Raw genomic sequence first — 23,453 nt, forward strand, 5'->3', positions numbered from 1 at the left:
GAAACTTATCCTACTGTAGATCATGTTGGAAATCAAGGCTATTAATGAGCTTGCACTTTGTAGAGTGTAAACATTAGCAAAGATGACTCATTAGGTTTGTCACTGGAAAGGCTTCCCTAAAATCAACTTGACAAGTGGCTCTGTTTGAAGTTATGAGGGTTTTCATAAGTACCTAACTTATTTATACAAGAATCACAAATGGAGACACAGTATGGGAAATGATTTTCTTGTCATGGGTTCACTTTGATTCATTGGTAGCAGTGTCTGGAAAGCTATGGTGACAGAAGTTTTGAGACTAAGTCTAGTTTCTGTGATTAACAGTTGATCCAAAGCAATACATAGCATCAGGGTAACAGCATTCTTGAATTCTTATCATGCTCAGTTATGGCTAGACTATGTGAAGTATCAGAGACAGTTCAACTAGCTAATTATAAAAGAGTATGTTTAAGGATTGCAAAAGTAATTTTACCCTTTTCTCAGCTCTGAAATCAATTTGAACATAAAGCTTAAAAGAGTAGAAAATATATTGTTTGATGCCACTAAGAATTGGTGACATTGCTAATGATAAAGATACAAATTAATAAAATCAGACCAAGAAGAAAGTGTGAAAAGTATCTATCTTCCTATCCACCTACTTATCTGTCAGTTTATTTGTCTATCAATCTATATTACTCTATTTATAAATAATATATCTGTAACCTATACATAGATCATCTGTCTGTCTATCTAACAAATTTTAGGTTTTTTAAAGATATACAGCTCATATTTAAGGAGCTTTAACATTTAAATCAAATCAAAACAAAAAAACCAGAGTCTTACCTTGTAGTTAAGGGAAGCTTTGAATTTACAGCTTCTGGAGTTTTGGGAATTACAGGCCTAGAAAGAAAATGAAGCTTTCTCTTATTTTCATAGAATTACAGGGGAGGCAAGAATGAGGGATTTAAAAACAAAGACACTATTTCCTGAAGAAGGGGGTGTATTATGGTCTGTGAAAGAATGAAAGCAAGTGGCATTTCACATTGTCTTCTGATTTTGGAGCTGAATTAACAAGTAGCTTGCCTATAAAACAGCACAGAACATGCCATAAATGTCCTGGAGATCCCTTATTAGATAACAAACCTTTCGTTGTAGAAATTCCATGTATGGCCGCACACTTTGAGACAGAATTTTCCCCAGCAAAATAAAGCCATGGAAAGAATTATTTAGAAATGCAAAATGCTAGAGCTTAAGCTTATCAAGTATGAAAGCTTCCAATGTGTACATATCAGAAGTTATACTAACTGGAGTTGAGCATTTCAAATAAGTAGTCATGATGTGTATAAAATTTTACATGGTAAAATGAGAAAACCTGAAGAAATACCAATATTAAAAATAATTTAAGAGTATATAAAGAGATGAAAAGTAAACTTGATGCATGCAGATACAAAATGGAAAGGAAAAAAAATAGCATTTTTAAAGATTATATGTTGCTGGGGAAAGAATGGGGTCTATAAAAGACAATGATAAGGAAAAAATTGCAAAATAGCATATAATCTTGAAGTCGGTGAAAAACAGAAAAAGCTGGAAATTGTTAAAGAGACCAATGTGCTTATAAGGCAGATCAGCACTGGTCAGAGGTTAACCACAAGGAATAAACTAGATATTGGTTGAGACTAGTGAAGTTTGCTATAAAGGTTTCGACTATAATAAGTTCTTAGAATCACCAAGGATTAGACAACATACTAATTTTCTAAGGCTGCTACATCATAAAGCACTTCAAGTGGGAAAATCCCATTTCTTTTACTTTTACAGATCTGGAAGCTGTAAGGCCAAAAGCAGAGTGTTGGCAGGACAACCTGCTTCTTAGGCCTTGCTCCTCAGCCCCCACTGCTTGCCTGCCCTCCAGCATCTCTGTACAGTTTTCCTCCTGTGTCTTCTACCAATGTTTGTGTTCCAATGTATTCTTTTTTTATTGAACAACTTTATTTAAAAAAACAAAGATAAATGTACAGATTTTAAGCATTCTTCATAGAGTATATGAATAAATTTTTGTCAGTACTTGGTTTTTATAAAGGTTTGATAGTGCATTAAGATCTTACTAATTACAATGAGCATAAGGGACATGTAAAAAAAAGATGTAACCTGGAATTAGTCAAAACTTTCTTGGTGTGTAAAGATTAAGCATAATGGTTTTTCATTTTCTTTTTTTTTTTTTTTTTTTTTTTTTTGTTGTTGTTGTCCTTTGTTTTTTCTTGAACTTCGTATAGTCAGGGAGTTGTTTCTGGGGTGTTCAGAGCTTTCTGGGGTTAGTATCCAATTATCAGTGACTGTATATTATGTCTGTTCTTTTGTAACTGGGTTATCTCACTCAGGATGATATTCTCTAGATGCATCCATTTTCTTAAGAATTTTATAAAGTCATTGTTTCTGATAGCTGAGTAGTACTCCATTGTGTAAATGTACCACAATTTATGTATTTATTCATCTACTGAAGGACATGTGGGTTCTTTCCAGCTTCTGGCTATTATAAATAGAGCTGCTATGAACATTGTGGTGCATGTGTCTTTGTTGTATGTTGAAGCATCTCTGGGGTATATGCCCAGAAGTGGAATAACTGGGTCTTCAGATAGTACTATGTCCGTTTTTCTGAGGAACCGCCAGACTGATTTCCAAAGTGGTTGTATCAGTTTACAACCCCAGCAACGGTAAAGAAGTGTTCCTCTTTCTCCTTATTCTCGCCAGCATCTGCTGTCATCTGAATTTTGATCTTAGCCATTCTGATTGTTGTGAGGTGGAATCTCAGGGTGGTTTTGATTTGCAGTTCCCTGATGTCTAATGATATCGAGCACTTCCTTAGATGCTTCTCAGCCATGCAATATTCCTCAATTGAGAACGTTTTGTTTAGCTATGTACCCATTTTTAATAAAGATGATTGATTCTCTGGTGTCTAGCTTCTTGAATTCTTTGTATACCTTGGATATTAGGCCTCTATCTGATGTGGGGTTGGTAAAGAACTTTTCCCACTATGTTGGCTGTGGTTTTGTTTTCTTGACGGTGTCCTTAGCATTACAGAAACTTTGCAATCTCATTAAGTTTCATTTGCTGATATTTGACCTTAGAGCATGAGCCATTGGTGTTTTGTTCAGGAAATTTTCTCCTGTGCCTATGTGTTCTAAAGTTTTCCCCACTTTCTCTTCTCACAATTTCAGTGTACCTGATTTAATGTGGAGATCTTTGATCCAGTTGCACTTGAGCTTTTTACAAAAACATAAGAAAGGGTCTATTTTCATTCTTCTGCATGCTGAGTCCAGTTGGACCAACACCATTTGTTGAAGAGGTTGTCCTTTTTTATTGACTGTTTACAGCTCCTTTGTTAAAAATCAAGTGACCATATATGTGAGGGCCCATATCTGGATCTTTTATTCTATTTCATTGATCCACGTGCCTATCTCTGTACCAGTACCATGCAGTTTTTAGCACAATTACCTTGTAATATAGCTTGAGGTCAGGGATAGTGATTCCCTCAGATGTTTTCTTGTTGTTGAGGATGGATTTTGCTTTTCTAGGTCTTTTGTTATTCCAGATGAAATTGGACATTGCTCTTTCCAACTCTATGAAGAATTGGGTTAGAATTTTGATGAGGATTGCATTGAATTTGTAGATTGCTCTTGGTAAGATGGACATTTTTACAATGTTGATCCTTCCAATCCAAAATGAACATGGGAGATCTTTCCATTTTCTGAGATCTTCCTCAATTTCCTTCTTTAGAGATTTAAAGTTCTTGTCATATAGGTCCTTTACTTGCTTAGTCAGAGTCACACCAAGGTATTTCATATTGTTTGTGACTATTGTGAAGGGTATCTTTTCCCTATTTCTTTCTCCACATGTTTGTTTTTTTGAGTAGAGGAAGGCTACTGATTTGTTTGAGTTAGCTTTATATCTAGCCACTTTGCTGAACTTGTTTATCAGCTCTAGAAGATCTCTGGTGAAATTTTTGGGGTCACTCACGTACACTACCATGTCATCTGCAAACAGTGATGTTTTTACTTCTTCCTTTCCAATTTGCATCCCTTTGATTACCTTTTGCTGTCTAATATCACCGGACAGGACTTCCAGTATTATGTTGAATAGGTAGAGGAAGAGTGGGCAGCCTTTTCTAGTCCCTGATTTTAGTGGGATTTTTTCAAGTTTCCCACCATTTAGTTTGATATTGGCCGTTGGTTTGCTGTATATTGCTTGTATTATGTTTAGGTATGGGCCTTGGATTACTGGTCTTTCCAAGGCTTTTTAACATGAAGGGGTGTTGAATTTTTTCAAATGTTCTCAGCATCTAGTGAGATGACCATGTGGTTTTTTTTTTTTTTTTTTTTTTGAGTTTGTTTATATGGTGGATTACATTGATGGATTTCCTTATATTAAGCCATCCCTGCATTCCTGGGATGAAGCCTACTTGATCATGGTGAATGATCATTTTGATGTGTTCTCAGATTCACTTTGCAAGTGTTTTGTTGAGCATTTTTTCATCAATGTTCATAAGTGAGATTGGTCTGAAGTTCTCTTTCCTTGTATGGTCTTTGTGTGGTTTAGGAACAAGTGTTATTGTGGCCTCAAAAAATAAGTTAGGTAGTGTTCCATTAGATTCTATTTCGTGGAATAGTTTGGAGAGTATTGGTATTAGGTTGTCAATAAATATTTGATAAAATTCTGCACTGATCCCATCTGGACCTGGGCTTTTTTTTTTTTTTTTTTTTTTTTTTTTTTGGGTGGGAGGCTTTTGATGACTGCTTCTATTTCTTTAGGTGTTATGGGATTATTTAGATGGTTTACTAAATTTATCCTGGTTTAAATTTCATATCTGGTATCTGTCCGGGAATTCATTCATTTCCTCCAGATTTTCCAGCTTTGTTGAGTATAGCATTTTTAGTAGGATCTGATGATTTCTTGAATTTCCAAGGTTTCAGTTGTTATGTCTCCACTTTCATTTCTGATATTGTTAATTTGGATACTCTCTCTTTGCCCTCTAGTTAGTCTGGCTAAGGGTTTATCAATCTTGTTAATTTTCTCTAAGAAACAGCTCTTCTTTTTGTTGATTCTTTGAATGTTTCTTTCTGTTTCTAATTGGTCAATTTCTGCTCTGAGTTTGATTATTTCTTGTGGTCTACTCCTATTGGGTGTATGTGCTTCCTTTTGTTCTAGAGCTTTAAACTGTGCTGTCAAGTTGATAGTGTATGCTCTCTCCAGTTGCTTTTTGGAAGCACTCAGAGCTATGAGTTTTCCTCTCAGTGCGGCTTTCTTTGCAATCCATAGGTGTGCATATGTCCTGTTTTTGTTTTCATTAAATTTTAAAAAATCCTTAGTTTCTTTCTTTATTTCTTCTTTGACTCTGCTATAATTTCATAGAGCATTGTTTAGTTTCCATGTATATATTACATTTTTGTTGTCGTTGTTGTTATTAAAGCCTTAGTCATGGTGATCTGATAGGATACATGGGAGTATTTCAATCTTCTTATATCTATTGAGGCTTGTTTTGTGACCGATTATATGTTCAATTTTGGAGAAAGTGCCGTGAGGTGCTGAGAAGATGGTGTATTCTTTTATTTTAGGATGATATGTTCTGTAGATATCTATTAATTCCAACTGGTTCATAAACTCTGCTAGTTTTACTGCGTCTTTGTTCAGTTTCTGTTTCCATGATTCATCCATTGGTGAGAGTGGGGTGTTGAAATCTCCCCCTATTATTGTGTGGGGTGAGAAGTATTTTTTGAAATTTAGTAGGGTTTCTTTTATGAATATGGGTGCTCATTTTTTGGAGCATATTTGTTAAGGATTGAGAGTTTCTCTTGACAAATTTTCCCGGTAACGAGTTAAAAGTGTCCTTCCTTATCTTTTTTGATAAATTTTGGTTGAAAATCTATTTTATTTGATATTAGAATAGCCACTTCAGCTTGCTTCTTGGGGCCGTTTGCTTGGAAGGTTTTTTCCCAATCTTTTAGTCTGAGATAGTGACTTTTTGTCTCTGAGATGAGTTTCCTGTATTCAGCAAAATTCTGGTTTTTTTTTTTTTTATATATATCCAGTCTGATAGCCTATATCTTTTTTGGGGGGAATTGAGTCCATATATGTTAACAGATATTAAGAAACAGCGGTTGCTGTTTCCTACTATTTTTGCTTTTGGAGGTAGAATTGTGCCTGTGTGTCTTTCTTCTTTTGCTTTTCTTGCTTAGGTATTTTCTTGTTTTTACTAGGATGTAGTTTTTCTCCTTGTATTGGGTTATCCACCTATAATTTGTTGTAGTGCTGGTTTTGTGGTCAGATATTGTCTTGGAATATCTTGGTCTCTCCATCTATGGTGATTGAGAGGTTTGCTGGGTATAGCATCTTGGGCTGACACTTGTGTTCTCTTAGGGTCTCCATGATGTCTGTCCAGGATCTTCTAGCTTTCATAGTCTCTGTTGAGAAATCGGGTGTGATTCTGATTGGTCTGCCTTTATATGTTACATGACTTTTTTTCCCTTACTGCTTTTAGTATTCTTTCTTTGCTTTGGGCACATGGTGTTTTGACTATTATGTGTTGGGAGGAATTTCTTTTCTGGTCCACTCTATTTGGAGTTCTGTAGGCTTCTTTTATGCTCATGGTCATCTCACTCTTAAGGGTAGGGAAGTTTTCTTTTACAATTTTGTTGAAGATTTTTACTCTGCTTCTTAGTTGATATTCTTTGCCCTCTTCTATTTCTATTATTCTTAGGTTTGGTCTTCTCATTGTGCCCTGGATCTCCTGGACATTTTGGGTTAGGAGCTTTTTGATTTTTGCATCTTCTCTGACTGTTTTGTCTATGTTTTCAATGGTGTCTTCGGCTCCCGAGATTCTCTCTTCCATCTCTTGTAAGTTGTTGGAGATGGTTGTATCTATGACTCCCGATTTCTTTTTTAGGTTTTCTACCTCTAAGATTGTCTCTTTTAGTGTTTTCTTTATTGTTTCCATTTTCATTTTCAATTCCTTTTTCTATTCCTTCACCTCTTTGTTTCTGTTTTCTTCTTGATCTTTGAGTTCTTTGAGTGATTTTCTTGTTTCCTCTTTAAAAGCTTCTCTTTCTTTATGCTTTTCCTCCCATTTTTGTTTTAGGATCTATCATCATCTTGAGGTATGATTTCGGGTCTAAGTCTTCATTTTCTGGAATGTTAGGCATTCTGCTGTTTGCTGTGATGGGAGAGCTGGGTTCTGGTGTTGCCAGGTTTTCTCGGTTTCCCTGGGGTACGTTCTTTCGCTTTCCTCTTGCCATCTTTTTGTCTGTGATTATACATGGTCTAGTTGTCAGTGATTTTTTCTTGTCTCTCCCTTGTACCTGGCCTCTGTCCCTGGATCTCTGCTGTTCCTGGTGGCAGATGGCCTGAGTACCTGTTCTGCATGCACTGTATTCTTCTTTTAAGAACAGTAAACTACATTCATGACTTAATTTTAACTTTCACAAGATCTCACTTTCTCAAATGCTCATATTTAATATAATTGGGGTTGGGAACTTCAATTACAAATTTAGAGAGGACAATATTTCAGCTCTTAACATCTAGCAACTAGTAAAAATCATTCAGATCCATGGATACACTGTAGATGCATGTAATTATCGCTCCTAGATGTAAGGTAGATTACTTAAGGACCTAAATGACCCATACCCTGGGAAACCTCCCTACTCTTTTGCTGTAGTATGAGTGCTGAACATTCTCTCAAAGACCTATGTAATAGAAGAGTTGATTTCTGGAGGGTGATATTTAGGCTTCCAGTAGACCATGAAGAAGGACTTACTGAGAAGTCCTAAAATCAATGGGGGCTAGTTCTAGAAGGAAATTACATGACCTTGGTGACTCGTTTTCCCTTTCATTTTTTGTTTGAGACATGGACATTTGGTCCAGTAAATGTATTCACAGATAGACTTTCTTTTGGACCTTAGTCTTCAGAACCATGGGCTATGGTAGTAGTCTTTTTTACTTCACAAGTAGCCTATGTCCAGTGTTTTATTTCAATGTTGCTTACCTGTCTCACATACATTTCCTCATGTCTATAACTCAAACACCCTGGAAAGAATGAATATGGTTTACTAGGAGGCAAAATTTTCTAAGTCTGTGAAGTTTTCTAGGAAGATATACTGAACTAGACAAGGACATTCTAGAGAGATTGCTTGTGAAGATTCCATGTGTTTCTAGTATAAGAAAAATGTCTTTATACTTTTGGTCACCAAAAACTACTGGAACTTGCTGATGTAGAAGCCATGATTGCTGCTGGGTCAGGATACTGCTGAATCCATGTGTGATAGTTGACCTAGAGTGGAAGAAAGAGAAATTCCTATCTTCTTTAATACCTCTCCAGTGCCCTCCATTAATGTTATGCCAGTTAACAATAGAAAAGTATAGGATTTAATTTCATTATCACAGAACATGCAATGAGGTAGATTTTATGTGTAAAGGGATTAAGTTAATAGCTGGCAGAGGAGGTAGGCATGACATTTTTTTCTATCACTGTTACTGAGCATAGCAACAAATGGAACAGAAAATACAGTATGAAAGAATGCTCAGGACTGCAGACTCTACAAGAACAGTCTTTGAAGGTCAACTGCTATATAGTGCATTTACTGTATTTGTAGACCTTTAAACTAAGTTCTTTAAATGATGAAAATTTCCATAAAATTGCCCGTGTTCTTGTTTAAGATAATACCGATTTCTCTTTTAATAGGTTCAGTGTATCTGGTTTTATGTGGAGGTTTTTGGTCCACTTGGACTTGAGCTTTGTACAAGAAGATAAGAATGGGTCAATTTGCATTTTTCTTCATGCTGACCTCAGTGACCATTTTTTTAATATGCTGTTTTTTTCCCCACTGGATGGTTTTAGCTTCTTTGTCAAAGATCAAATGACTGTAGGTGTGTGGGTTCATTTCTAGTTCTTCAGTTCTATTCCATTGATCTACCTGTCTGTTTCTATAACAGTAACAAGTGGTTTTTATTACTATTGCTCTGTAGTAGAGCTTAAGGCCAGGGATTGTGATTTCCCCCAGAAGTTCTCTTATTGTTGAGAATAGTTTTTGCTATTCTCATTTTTTTGAGAGTCTCTGCCAGAGCCTTACCTATACAAATGTGGGTCCTTACAGCCAACCTTTGGACTGAGCACTGAGACTCCAATGGAGGAGTTAGGGGAAGGACTGAAGGAGCTAAAGGAATTTGCAATCCCATAGGAAGAATAACAATATAAACCAATAAGACACTCCTGAGCTCCCAGGGACTAAACCACCAACCAAAGAATACACATGGAGGAACCCATGGCTCCAGTTGCATATGTAGCAGAGAAAGGTCTTATCTGGCATTAGTGGAAAAGGAGGCCCTTGGTTCTGTGAGGGCTCATTGCTCCAGTGTAGGGGAATATTAGGGTGGTGAGTTGGGAGTGAGGAGTATGTGGGAGAGCACCCTTATAGAAGCAGAGGTGGGGGGATGGGATAGTGAGTTTCAGAGGGCAAACAGGGAAGGTGGATACACTTGAAATGTAAATAAGTAAAATAACCAATAAAAATAAAAAAATAAAAAGAAAATATCATTCTTGCTTTACATGCAAGGCAGAGAAAATGGGAATAGAAGAAGTTGGGAGATAGAATTTGAACCTTACCAGTCTTTTTTTTTTTTTTTTTTTTGTACAAAACATTGATATTAATATCATTTACATCATTTGATTTGGGATATAAAGGGATATTATAATGTAGTATCAAGATACATTCAAAAATGACTGTTTCTTTTGACCTGTGTTAATATTGTTTCAGTGAATATCCCATGGTAAACATATATCTTTGTCTATATCTATGTTTATATTGGAAACTGGTTTTTACCATTTTAGGCATATTTCTCATTTGGATAGAAATTGCTAATCATAATGATGATAAACTACTTGGGCATATATTTGCTAGGAAGGAAAAACTTATTTTGGCTCCTGGCTTCACAGCTCTCTGTTCATGGTTGTCTAACTTTATTTCAGGTCTGTGGTGAGGCAGAGCATCTCAATAGTGGCATATTATAGTAGGTTTTATAGCTCATAGTTGTCAGGAAGCTGAGAAAAAGAGAGGAAGAACCTAGAGCCATAATATACTTTCAAAGGCATGCCCCAAGTCACTACTTTTCTCAGGTTAAGCCTGACTTTTTACTTTTTCAGGTTCTATAATGAGTAGTTCATTTTATTATAGTTTCATTGTAGGATCCATCCACTGATTAGGTCAGTGCTCTCCTAATGTAATAATTTCCAAAAAAAAAAAAAAAAAAAAAAAAACCCAGCCAACCAACCAACCAACCAACCAAACAACCAAACAACCAAACAAACAAAAAAACCCAAAACAAAACAAAACAAAAAAACCTTAAAAAATAACCCCTTACCACTAAAAATATCTTTAAAGAATTAACATAACAACCATTTTGGGTGTTCTACATATTCAAAGCACAACAAACTTTATTCTTTTCACTATATTATGTCATCCAGAGCATTACTTGCCAAGTACTTACGAAATACTTGTTGACTAAGATACTGACCAAATTATTGGAGGCCAAAGGGAATACAGAAAACAATTCTGGAGTTTTGCTTGGTTGATTCCACTCGTTAAAAATGCAAAGTCTTTGTACCACTAAGAGGTCCTAATAGATTTGTTGGAGACTTTCATATTAGCCCACAGATTATATAATTGCACATGAAATTTCACTGTCTACAGGAATAGAAATATCACCATGGACACAGAGAAAATTAAAATAATTTTCATAGACTAATGAGCTCTAAAGAAATGTATTTGAAAACATAGATGAAATAGTTTTGTTAGAAAATAGTAATCATGAAAGTGATGATAAAGAATACATAAAATGTAAGCAGACTTGTTTTATTATAATAATTAACATTGTTCAAAGGTTGTTGAGTAAGAACTTTCAAGTCTTAGAGCTGCAGAGATAGATCAACAGTTAAGCGCATTGGCTGGCCCAATTTCATCAGGACTGACAGGTCTCTGTGTTCTCAGAAGAGCTGCAGGAGAGGCTGCCCAGAACACTCATAGGTAGGTAGGTAGCAGTGCTGCCTGGGAGCACATACTTTCAGCCCAAGGCCAGACCAGGCCCAGCTGCATCAGGACTAGGCACTACCATAGGAACTCATAGCCTACCCAAAGATCCAAACACTCGGGAATGATCTCCCTCTGGAGACCACGGTCCCACAGACCCGAAAGAGAGACAAGCTCCAGTAAGAGACAACAAGATTACCTAGCATCATGTATAACAAGATGGCAAGGGGCAAACACAAGACTCTAAGCAATGGAAACTAAGACAACCTGACAACATCAGAACCTTGTTCTCCTACCACTGAAAATAGTGGATACTCCCAACTCACCAGAAAAACAAGATTTAGACTTAAAACTATACTTCATGATGATGATGGAGATCTTTGAGAAACACATAAATAACACACTTAAAGAAGTACAGGAAAGCCAAGAACTACAGAAAAACAAGTTGAAGCCCTTAAAGAGGAAACACATACACACAAAACCACAAAAATCACTTAAAGAGCTAAAGGAAAGCACAAGGTAAAGAAACTGAAAACAGAAATACAAACAATGAAGAAATCACAAAAGGAGACAACCCTAAAGTTGGAAAACCTAGGAAAGACATCGGGAGTCATAGATATAAGCATTACCAACAGAATACAAGAGAGAATCTCAGGAGCAGAAGAAATCATTGACACAACAGTCAGAGAAAATGAAAAAGTAAAAAAGATTCTAACTCAAACATCCAGAAAATCCAGGACACAATGAGACGACCAAACCTAAGGATAATAGATGTAGAAAAGAGTGAAGACTGCCAAATAAAAGGCCCAGTAAATATCTTCAACAAAATGATAGAAGAAAACTTCCCTAACCTAAAAACAGAGATAACCACAAACATACAAGAAGCCTACAGAACCCCAAATAGACTGGACCAGAAAAGAAATTCTTCCTGACACATAATAGTCAAAACAAAAAAAAATGTGTTCAAAACAAAGAAAGAATACTAAAAGCAGTAAGAGAAAAAGGACAGGTAACATAAAGGCAGAGTGATCAGAATTACACCAGACTTTTCAACAGAGACTATGAAAGCTAGGAGACCCTGGACTGACTATCAAGATGAATTCTCAGTCCTGAACATCTATACTCCAAATACAAGGGCACTCACATTCATAAAAGAAACTTTACTAAAGCTCAAAGCATGTACCACACACAAAATAGTGGGATCCTTCAACACTCCACTCTCATCAATGGACAGATCATGGATACAGAAACTGAACAGAGAGACAGTAATACTAACAGAAGTTATGAACCAAATGGATTTAACAGACATCTATAGAATATTTCATCTTAAAACAAAAGAATATACCTTCTTCTTAGCACCTCATGGAACTTTGTCCAAAATCGATCTTATAGTCAATCACAAAACAGGCATCAACAGATAGAAGATCAAAAAAAAAAAAAAAAAATCCCATGAATTCTATCAGATCACCATGTACTAAGGCTGGTCTTCAATAATAACAAAAACAACAAAAAGCCCACATAAAAATGGAAGCTAAACAATGCTCTATTTAGTGATATCTTGGTCAAGGAGGAAATAAAGAAAGAAATCAAAGCCTTTTTTGGAATTTAACTAAAATAAAAGCAGAATATACCCAAACTTATGGGATACAATAAAAGCAGTGCTAAGAGGAAAACTCAGCTCTGAGTGTCTCCAAAAAAAAACAAAAAACTAAAACAAAACAAAACAAACAAACAAACAAACAACAACAACAAAACTGGAGAGATTACACCCTACGAACTTGACAGCTTACCTGAAAGCTTTAGAACAAAAAGAAGCATACACACCCAAGAGGAGTAGACAGCAGCAGGAAATAGTCAAACTCAGATCTGAAATCAACCAAATACAAACAAAAAAAAACTATACAAAGAATCAATAACATCAAGAGCTGGTTCTTTGAGTAAGTCAACAAGATTGAAAAAACCCTTAGCCAGAATAACTAGAGGGCATAGGGATAGGATCCAAATTGACAAAATCAGAAATGAAAGGGGAGACATAAAAACAGAAACTGAGGAAATTCATGAAATCATCAGATCCTAATACAAAAGCCTATACTTAGCAAAACTAGTAAATCTAGAGGAAATGGACAACTTTTTAGACAGATACCAGGTACCAAAGTTAAATCAGAATCAGATAAACCATCTAAATAGTCACATAACCCCTAAAGAAATAGAAGCAGTCATCAAAAAACCTCCCAATCAAAAAAAAAAAAAAAAAAAAAAAAAAAAAAAAAAAAAAAAAGGCCCAGGACCTGATTGGTTTGGTGCAGAATTCTATCATAACTTCATATAAGACTTCAATCCAATACTCTCCAACTATTCCAGAAAATAGAAACAGAGGGAATACTACCCAATGCATTCTTCGAAGGGACAATTAGGCTCATTACTAAACCACACAAAGACCTTACAAAGAAAGAGAATTTTAGACCAATTTCTCTTATGAACATTGATGCAAAAATACTCAATAAAATTCTTGTAAACCCAATCCAAGAACACATCAAAACGATCATTCACCCTGATCAAGTAGGCTTCATCCCAGGGACACAAGGATGGTTCAATAAATGGAAATCCATCAATGTCATCCATTATATAAACAAACTCAAAGGCAAAAAAATTACACGATCTTTGCATTCGATGCTGAGAAAGCATTTGACAAAATTCAACACCCCTTCATGGTAAAAGCCTTGGAAAGTTCAAGAATTCAAGGCTCATACTTATACATAGTAAGAGCAATATACAGCAAACCAATAGCCAACATCAAAGTAAATGGTGAGAAACCTGAAGCAATCCCACTAAAAAGGGAGTAGATAAGGCTGTTCACTTTCTCCCTACCTATTCAATATAGTGTTGAAGTACTAGTCAGAGCAATAAGACAACAAAAAATGTCAAAGGGATACAAATTGAAAAGGAAGAAGTCAAAATATCACTATTTGCAGATGGTATGATAGAATAATTAAGTGACCCCAAAAAATTCACTAGAGAACCTTTACAGCTCATAAACAACTACAGCAAAGTGGCTGGATATAAAATTAACTCAAACAAATCAGTAGCCTTCCTTTACTCAAATGACAAACAGGCTGAGAAAGAAATTAGTGAATCGATACCCTTCACAATAGTCACAAAGAATATAAAATACCTTGTTGTGACCCTAACCAAACAAGTAAAGGATCCATACAACAAGAACTTGAAGTCTCTGAAGAAGGAAATTGAAGAAGACCTTAGAGGGTAAAAAGATCTCCTATGCTCATGGACTGGAAGGATCAACATAGTAAAAAATGGCCATCTGTTCTAAGGTAATTACAAATTTTATGCAATCTCCATCAAAATTACAAGTCAATTCTTCATAGAGTTAGAAAGAGCAATTTTCAACTTCATTTGGAATAATAAAAAACTCAGGATAGCAAAAACCATTTTCAACAATAAAAAAAAAAAAAAAAAAAAAGAACTTCCAGGGGAGTCACCATCCCTGACCTCAAGCTCTATTACAGATCCACTGTGATAAAACCTGCCTGGTATTGGTATAGAGAAATGCAGGTAAATTAATAGAATATAATCAAAGACACAGAAATGAAGCCTCATACCTATGTTTACTTGATCTTTGACAAAGGAGCTAGAAACACTCAGTGGAAAAATAACAGCCTCTTTAAGAAATGGTGGTGGTTCAACTGGCAGTCAGCATGCAGAAGAACCCTAAGATTCCACCTCACACCAGGCAGAATGGCTAAGATCAAAAACTCAGGTGACAGCAGATGTTGGTGAAGATGTGGAGAAAGAGGAACACTTCTCCACTGTTGGTGAGCTATAAACTGGTATAATCACTCTGAAAATTAGTTTAGCAGATCCTCTGAAAATTGGACAGAGTACTACTTGAGGACCCAGCTATACTACTCCTGGGCATACCCAAAAATAGCTCCAACATTTAACAAGAACACATGCTCAACCACAGTCATAGCAGCCTTATTTATAATAGCCAGAAGTTGGAAAGAACCCAGATGTCCTTCAACAGAGTAATGAATATAGAAATTTTGGTACATACAAACAATGGAGTACTACTCAGGTATTTTAAAAAAAGAGTTCATGTAGTTCCTAGCCAAATAGATTGAACTTGAAGCTATCATCCTGAGTGAGGTAATACAGTCACAAAAGAGCACTCATGGTATGTACTCACTTATAAGTAGACTCTAGCCCAAAATCTCAGAATACCCAAGAAACCACCCACCGAACTTATGAATCTCAAAAAGGACAAAGGCCAGAATGTGGATGCCTCAGTCCTTCTTATAAGTGAAAACAAAACTCTTATGGGAAGAAATACAAGGTTAAATAGAGGATCAGGGATTGAAAAAAAGATCTATAGAGACTGCCTTACCTGGAGAACAACCCCATGTGTAGCCACCAAACCCAATCACTATTGCTGATGCCAAGAAGTATTTACTGGCAGAAACCATCAATGAATGTCTTCTCAAAGGTTCTGCCAGAGTCACATAGATACAGATGAGGATGTTTGCAGCTAATCATAAGACTGAACACAGGGACCTCAGTGAAAGAGCTAGAGAAAGAACTGAAGGAGCTGAAAGGGTTTGGAATTTCAAGTGAAGAACAACATCATCAAATAGCCAACTGTCAAGAAAACAAAACGGCAGCCAACAGAGTGGGAAAAGACCTTTATCATCCCCATATCTGATAGAGGCCTAATATCCAAGGTATACAAAGAACTCAAGAAGCTAGACACCAGAGAATCAAACAATTCTATTAAAAATGGGGTATAGAGCTAAATAAAAATTCTCAATTGAGGAATATCAAATGGCTGAAAAGCATCTAAGGAAGTACTTGACATCTCTAGTCATCAGGAAAATGCAAATAAAAACAACCCTGAGATTCCATCTCACACCAGTCAGAATGGCTAAGATAAAAAATTTAGATATCAGCAGATGCTGGCGAGGATGCAGAGAAAGAGGAACACTTCTCTACTGTTGGTGGGGTTGTAAACTGGTACAACCACTCCGGAAATCAGTCTGTTGGTTCCTCAAATAATTGGACATAGTACTACCTGAAGACCTAGTTATTCCACTTCTGGGCATATACCCCAAAGAAGCTCCAACATACAACAAAGACACATGCACCACAATGTTCATAGCAGCCCTATTTATAAGAGGCAGAAGCTGGAAAGAACCCAGATGCCCTTCAGTAGATGAATGGATACAAAAATTGTTGTATATTTATACAATGGCATACTACTCAGCTATCAGAAACGATGACTTAATGAAATTCTTAAGAAAATGGATGCATCTAGAGAATATCATTTTAAGTGAGATAACCCAGTCACAAAAGAACAGACATAATATGCAGTCACTGATAATTGTATATTAATCTCAGAAAGCTAGGAACACCCCAGAAACAACTCACAGACTATATGAAGTTCAAGAAAAACAAAGGCCAAAAAAAAAAAAAAAATGAAAATGTAAAACCATTTTGCTTAATCTTTACACACTCAGAAAACTTTGACTATTTCCAGGTTACATCTTGTTTCACATGTACTTTATGCTCATTGTAACTAGTAAAATTTTAATGTATACTATGAAACCTTTTAAAAAATCAAACACTGACAAAAATTTATTCATATACTTTTATGCAAAAAAAGCTTTTTAAAATCTGTATATTTATCTCTGTTTTTAAAAATAAAGTTGTTCAATTAAAAAAAATAGCCAAGGCACTGAGATGGAGAGGGTGATTGGGAGAGGGAGCACCTCCATGGAAGCAAGTTGAGAGGGAGGAGTAAGGGGATTTGGGGGCATGGAAATTACATTTGAAATGTAAATACAGAGAAGAGCCAAAAACAAAAAAAAAAATAATAATAAAAAGAGCATTAGCTATTCTACCAGAGAGCCTGGGATCAATTCCCAGATCCCACATGGTGGCTTTCAACTCTCTATCTTTAACTTCAGTTCTCTCCAGGAGTCATTTTTTGGACTCCTTGGGCACAAGACATGTAAGTGGTAAACACACACACACACACACACACACACACACACACACACACACACACACACACGTATGGAAAACACTTTAAAAAAGGTCAAGAACATGGAGGAAAAATATTGATCTTTGGCCTCCATATACATGTGCATGCTTGTGTGACACTGTCCCTGGAGAGATATGATTTAATGTCCACACAACAAAGATCTGAAACAGATGACAGACAGAAGTATGGATATCACCAAATACCAGCTTGGTGAAATGGGTCTTACTGGGGTCAACAAATCCATTTTATTGGGTTTACATATAGAAATATGAGTGAGGATTTACTTAAAGGAGCAGAAATGACTCAAAGACAGCTACATGACCAAAGCCTACTCCACCACGCATGATGACTCACAAAAGGGAAAATTCTGGAGTACACTGCACAGGCTACAAACTCCTCAGCAGGTTGGAGGGTGTTGTTTTTTCCCCAGTGGCCTGGAAAGATCTGAGTCTTTCTCAAGTAACTCAGCGAATCTGAGAGTTTTCTAGCCAGTTTAGCTGATCTTTGCTTTTTCCAAGTTTCTGAACTTATATGAGACTCTTTAAGGTGTCTATTCTCGTGGGGGAAGGAGCGTCCTAGAAAATCTGTTCAGTTTCAGGGGCTTTTTGAAGCTCTTTTGAATTGTTTAGTTCCTGTCTCAAACAGTTTTCCTTGTGATTAAGCCTTTAATCTCCCTTTAGAATATCCTGTTGCCTCACTTCCCATTATACATCCTGTCTTAAGAAGTGTGACCCCACAAATTTCAGAAGAGAACTCCTACAGCTGATAAACAAGTTCAGCAAAGTGGCTGGATATAAAATTAACTCAAACAAATCAGTAGACTTCCTATATTCAAAGGACAAACATGTGGAAGAAATTAGGGAAAAGATACCCTTCACAATAGTCACAAAAACTATGAAATACCTTGGTGTGACTCTAACTAAGCAAGTGAAAGACCTGTATGACAAGAACTTCAAACCTCTAAATAAGGAAATTGAGGAAGATCTCAGAAAATGGAAAGATCTCCCATGTTCATGGATTGGAAGGATCATCATTTTAAAAATGGCCATCCTACCAAAAGCAATCTACAGATTCAATGCAATCCCCATCAAAATTCCAACCCAGTTCTTCATTGAGTTGGAAAGATCAATGTGCAATTTCATATGGAACAACAAAAGACCTAGAATAGTGAAATCCATCCTTAACAACAAGAAAACATCTGTGGGAATCACTATCTCTGACCTCAAGCTATATTACAAGGCAAATGTGCTGAAAACTGCATGGTCCTGGTACAGAAATAGGCATGTGGATCAATGGAATAGAATAGAAGATCCAGAAATGAACCCTCACATATATGGTCACCTGATTTTTGACAAAGGAGCTGTAAACATTCAATGGAAAAAGGACAGCCTATTCAACAAATGGTGCTGGTCCAACTGGCACTCAACATGCAGAAGAATGAAAATAGTCCCTTTCTTATCTCCTTGTACAAAGCTCAAGTGTAAGTGGATCAAAGATCTCCACATTAAACCAGATACACTGAAACTATTAGATGAGAAATTAGGGAAAACCTAGAACACATAGGCACAGGAGAAAATTTTCTGAACAAAACACCAATGGTTCAAGCTCTAAGGTCAAAGATTAACAAATGGGACTTAATGAGATTGCAAAGTTTCTGTAAGGCTAAGAACATTGTCAAGAAAACAAAGCAGCAGCCAACAGAATGAGAAAAGATCTTTACCAACTCCACATCAGATAGAGGCCTAATATCCAAAGTATAAAAAAAAACTCAAAAAGCTAGATACCAGAGAATCAAACAACCCTATTAAAAATGGGGTGCAGAGCTAAACAAAACGTTCTCAATTTCGGAATATGGAATGGCTGAGAAACATCTAAGGAAGTGCTCAACATCCTTAGCCATCAGGGAAATACAAATCAAAACAACCCTGAGATTCCACCTCACACCAGTCAGATTGGCCAAGATCCAAAACTCAGATGACAGCAGATGCTGGCGAGGCTGCGGAGAAAAAGGAACACTTCTCCACTGTTGGTGGGGTTGCAAGCTAATACAACCACTCTGGAAATCTGTCTGGCGATACCTCAGAAATTTGGATATAGTACTACCTGAAGACCCAGCTATTCCACTTCTGGGCATATACCCCAGAGACACCTTAATACACAACAAAGATATATGCACCACAATGTTCATAGCAGCTCTATTTATAATAGCCAGAAGCTGTAAGGAACCCAGATGTCCTTCAGAAGATGAATTGATACAAAAATTGTGGTATATTTACACAATGGAGTACTACTCAGCTATCAGAAACAATGACTTAACCAAATTCTTTAGAATTTCCATCTAGAGAATATCATCCTGAGTGAGATAACCCAGTCACAAAAGAACAGACATAATATGCAGTCACTGATAGTGGGATGCTAACCCCAGAGGCTCGGACTGCCTCAGAAACAACTCACAGACTGTGTGAAGTTCAATAAAAAAAGAAAAGAAAACAAAAAGAAGAAAAAATTATGCTCAATCCTTACACACCAAGACAATGTTGACTAACTCCAGGTTACATCCTGTTTTACATGTACTTTTTGCTCATTGTAACTAGTAAGACCTTAATGCAAAGTATCAAACCTTTAAAAAAAAGAAAAAAAAGCCTAGCACTGACAAAAATGTATTTGTATACATTTATGCAAAAATGTTTAAAATTTTTTATCTTTGTTTTTTAAAATAAAGTTAAAAAAAGAAAAAAAAGTTTCTTTTCAAAATGGAATGTTTTAATCTCAGAAAAAACTACACAAGTCTTTCCCACCTTTACTTGTGCACACATCTACACTAACATGTACATATAGCACACCTACATAGCACACTACAGACACAACAATTCACACATAATCAAGTAATAACAAATACCAAGTCGAGAGGTATTCACAGATGACACCTCTCAATCCTCCAGAGAATAATCCTAGTGCTTTTTCACCTCTTAGCATTCACAAAGGATAAAAACTTTCAAATGTGCTCCATGACAGCAGAAAGCAACTGTTACAAAGGAATATGCACTTGGAATATGAAACTCATTGATAAGTATGACTCATGATTAGCAATTTAAAAGAATAGTATGCACCAAGTACCTATCAGCAATGAACAGTTAAATATTAAGAAAGCCACTGATTTAATCAATACAATGACAATATAAAGGTTTGGGAACAAGGGATATAATTTTCCTACTTCAAAGGGACTTGATCTAATTCACTATCTACTCATGAAAAAGCAACACAAGTAAACAGGAGTGACAGCAACTTGCTTCAGGTTATTTTAAAACAGTCACAGAGGGTTGACTGTTTAGCCATGCCTACATAATCTGTAATGATGGAACTTGGATTTAAATCTAGATCACCAAGTCTCTGCTCCTTTATGTCCTAGAGACAGCCTCATCTTCTCTTGCAGTCCATCCCTTTAGACAAGGTGGTGAAGATTGGTGTGAATGGATTTGGCCGTATTGGGCGCCTGGTTACCGGGGCTGCCTTCTGCTCTGGATCTGGCAAAGTGGAGATTGTTGCCATCAACGACCCCTTCATGGGCCTCAACTATATGGTCTATATGTTCCAGTATGACTCTACCCATGGCAAATTCAATGGTACAGTCAAGGCTGACAATAGGAAGCTTGTCATCAACAGGAAGCCCACCACTATCTTCCAGGAGTGAGATCCCGCTAACATCAAATGGGGTGGTGCTGGTACTGAGTGTGACGTAGAGTCTACTGGCATCTTCACCATCATGGAGAAGGCTAGGGCCCACTTGAAGGGTGGGGTCAAGAGGGTCATTATCTGCCCCCCTTTGGCTGATGTTCCCATGTTTGTGATGGGTGTAAACGATGAGATATATGACAATTCACTCAAGATTGTCAGCAATGCATCTTGCACCACCAACTGGTTAGCCCTCTGGCTAAGGTCGTCCATGACAAAAAAGCCTGCCAAATATAATGACATCGAGAAGGTTTGGAACAGGCAGCAAAGGTCCCAGTAAAGGGTATCCTGGGCTACACCAAGGACCAGGTTGTCTCCTGCAACTTCAACAGCAACTCCCATTCTTCCACCTTTGATGCTGGAGCTGGCATTGCTCTCAATGACAACTTTGTGAAGCTCATTTCCTGTTATAAAGCAACAAATATTGTTACAGCAACAGGATGGTGAACCTCATGGCCTACATGGCTCTAAGAAGTAAGAAATCCTGGACCACCCACCCCCCAGCAAGGACACTGAAAGCAAGAAGAGGTCCTCAGTTACTGAGAAGTCTCATCCCAGCTCAGCCCAAAACACTGAGCATCTCCCTTACAATTTCCACCCCAGAACCCCATAATAATAGGAAGAACCTAGGGAGCCCTCCCTACTCTCTTGAATGCCACCAATATAGTTCCGCTGTACCCACAAAAATAAATCTAGATCATCTTTTGATTAGTAGTGCCTTGGAACACATGTGAGTGCTTCCTTACCTTCTTCATGCCGTGGTTCACGTAGAAAGTGATAATAATTTAACCACTTGCTGAAATGAACAGGTCAACACTGCTGGCAGAGATGAGTTTAGTTCTTGGGCCACTGCATGCCCAGCCAGTGACGGTACTTCAGGGGGTTAAGGGATTAATATTTTTTGCACGTCTTAACTTTTGGAAGTCTTCATACCCCATAACACCTCTAGAACAGTGCTTATCAACCTGTGGGTTACAACCCCTTTCACAAGGGTTGCTATAACAATCGGAAAACACAAATTCCATAAAACAAATACAACATGATTCATAACAGTACCAAAATAACAGTTATAAAGTAGAAATGAAACTAATTTAATGGTTGGGGTCACCACAACATGAGGAAGTGTAGCAAAGGATTGAAGCATTAGAAAAGTTGAAAACCATTGTTCTAGAAGATGTAAGCACACACACATATACAAATATACATATATACATATGCACATGTATATACATACACATATAATATATATACGCATGTATATATATATATATATATATATATGTGTATATATTCATAAATATGTTTGTGTATATAAAATAACACCAGAATCTGATGAGTGCTACAGGTATTATTTTAAATCAGTGAGAAATAAAATAAGACTATATTAATTTGGGAACAAGAAAGCTGCATTCATTCATAGGAGAAATTATAATTGAATTTATGAACTTCTAAAATTTCAAAAGTAATTTTAAAAGTTCATGAAAAGTATCTAAATATTATCTGGGTGTGGTGGCACACACCTATAATCCAATATTTGGGAGGCAGAGCTAGACAGATGTGGAAGCTGGTTTATTCTATAAAGAGAGATCCAGGACAGCCAGAGTATTACACAGAGAAAACCTGTCTTGAAAAATCAGAAAAAATAATAAGAAAAAGAAAAGTATGTAAGTTTTTAAAAATAACAATTTAGGTATAAGTAAGTCATTTCTAAATAAAACTAAAATGCTCAAAGTTGAAAGAAAATATACTTATGAAGAACTACATTTCAATGAAAATGTAAAGCAATACATATTGTAAGCAAAATAAACAACTTAAAAATTGAAATTATATATTAAATTTCATGAATATAAATGTTCTTAATATACAAAAATTCAAAATAATCCATAAAAAGACATGCCACATAGTGAAAATTAGTCAATAGTATGTATATGGTCTTCTTGGAATAGAATATTCAACTTAATTATACATAAATGAGTTTTTGTTCATCCTTACAAAATTGAAGAAATGCATTTGATAGCAAAGGAAATGTACAAAGTAGAGATCATTTCCTACTCATCAGATTGTTGCAAAGTATTAAGATGTTAGGTCATACAATGTTGCTAGTTTGGGAAGTCAGTTCATGAGTATATCCCCACAAAACTGAAGACGAGTACACACAAAAGTCACAGCATCATTTGATATGAAAAGTAGGCAACTAAAATGTGCAATTGTAGGGAAACCAACACATATTTTAAAAATAAAATGGACATATTATCCAAATAAAGAGCAAGTCATATTCTTTAATTTGTAAACCAAAGGAACTAGACAAATAGCTTTTAAAACATGTATGTGTGTTCCTGTGTGTGTGCACATGCATACACGTGCACACATGCATGCTCTTGCATGCACACATGCATGCTCTTTCGGGCACATATAGAACTTAAGAAATGATAAGAAAAAAACTGACAAGAGGTGTAATTGCACTTCATAAGTCACCAAGGATCTGGAAGAGGAAATGGTCCCTGTTCTGTTCTAGTTGAAGGTTTTTTTCTCTCCTGTGCATGTGTTACTTATTTTAAAATAGAAATAAAAATTGCTTTTAATGATACTGACCCATTTCAGTTGTCAGGGTGGGAATCATCACA

Source organism: Micromys minutus, assembly GCF_963924665.1.
Source record: "Micromys minutus genome assembly, chromosome: 1".
NCBI classification, from domain to species: domain Eukaryota; kingdom Metazoa; phylum Chordata; class Mammalia; order Rodentia; family Muridae; genus Micromys; species Micromys minutus.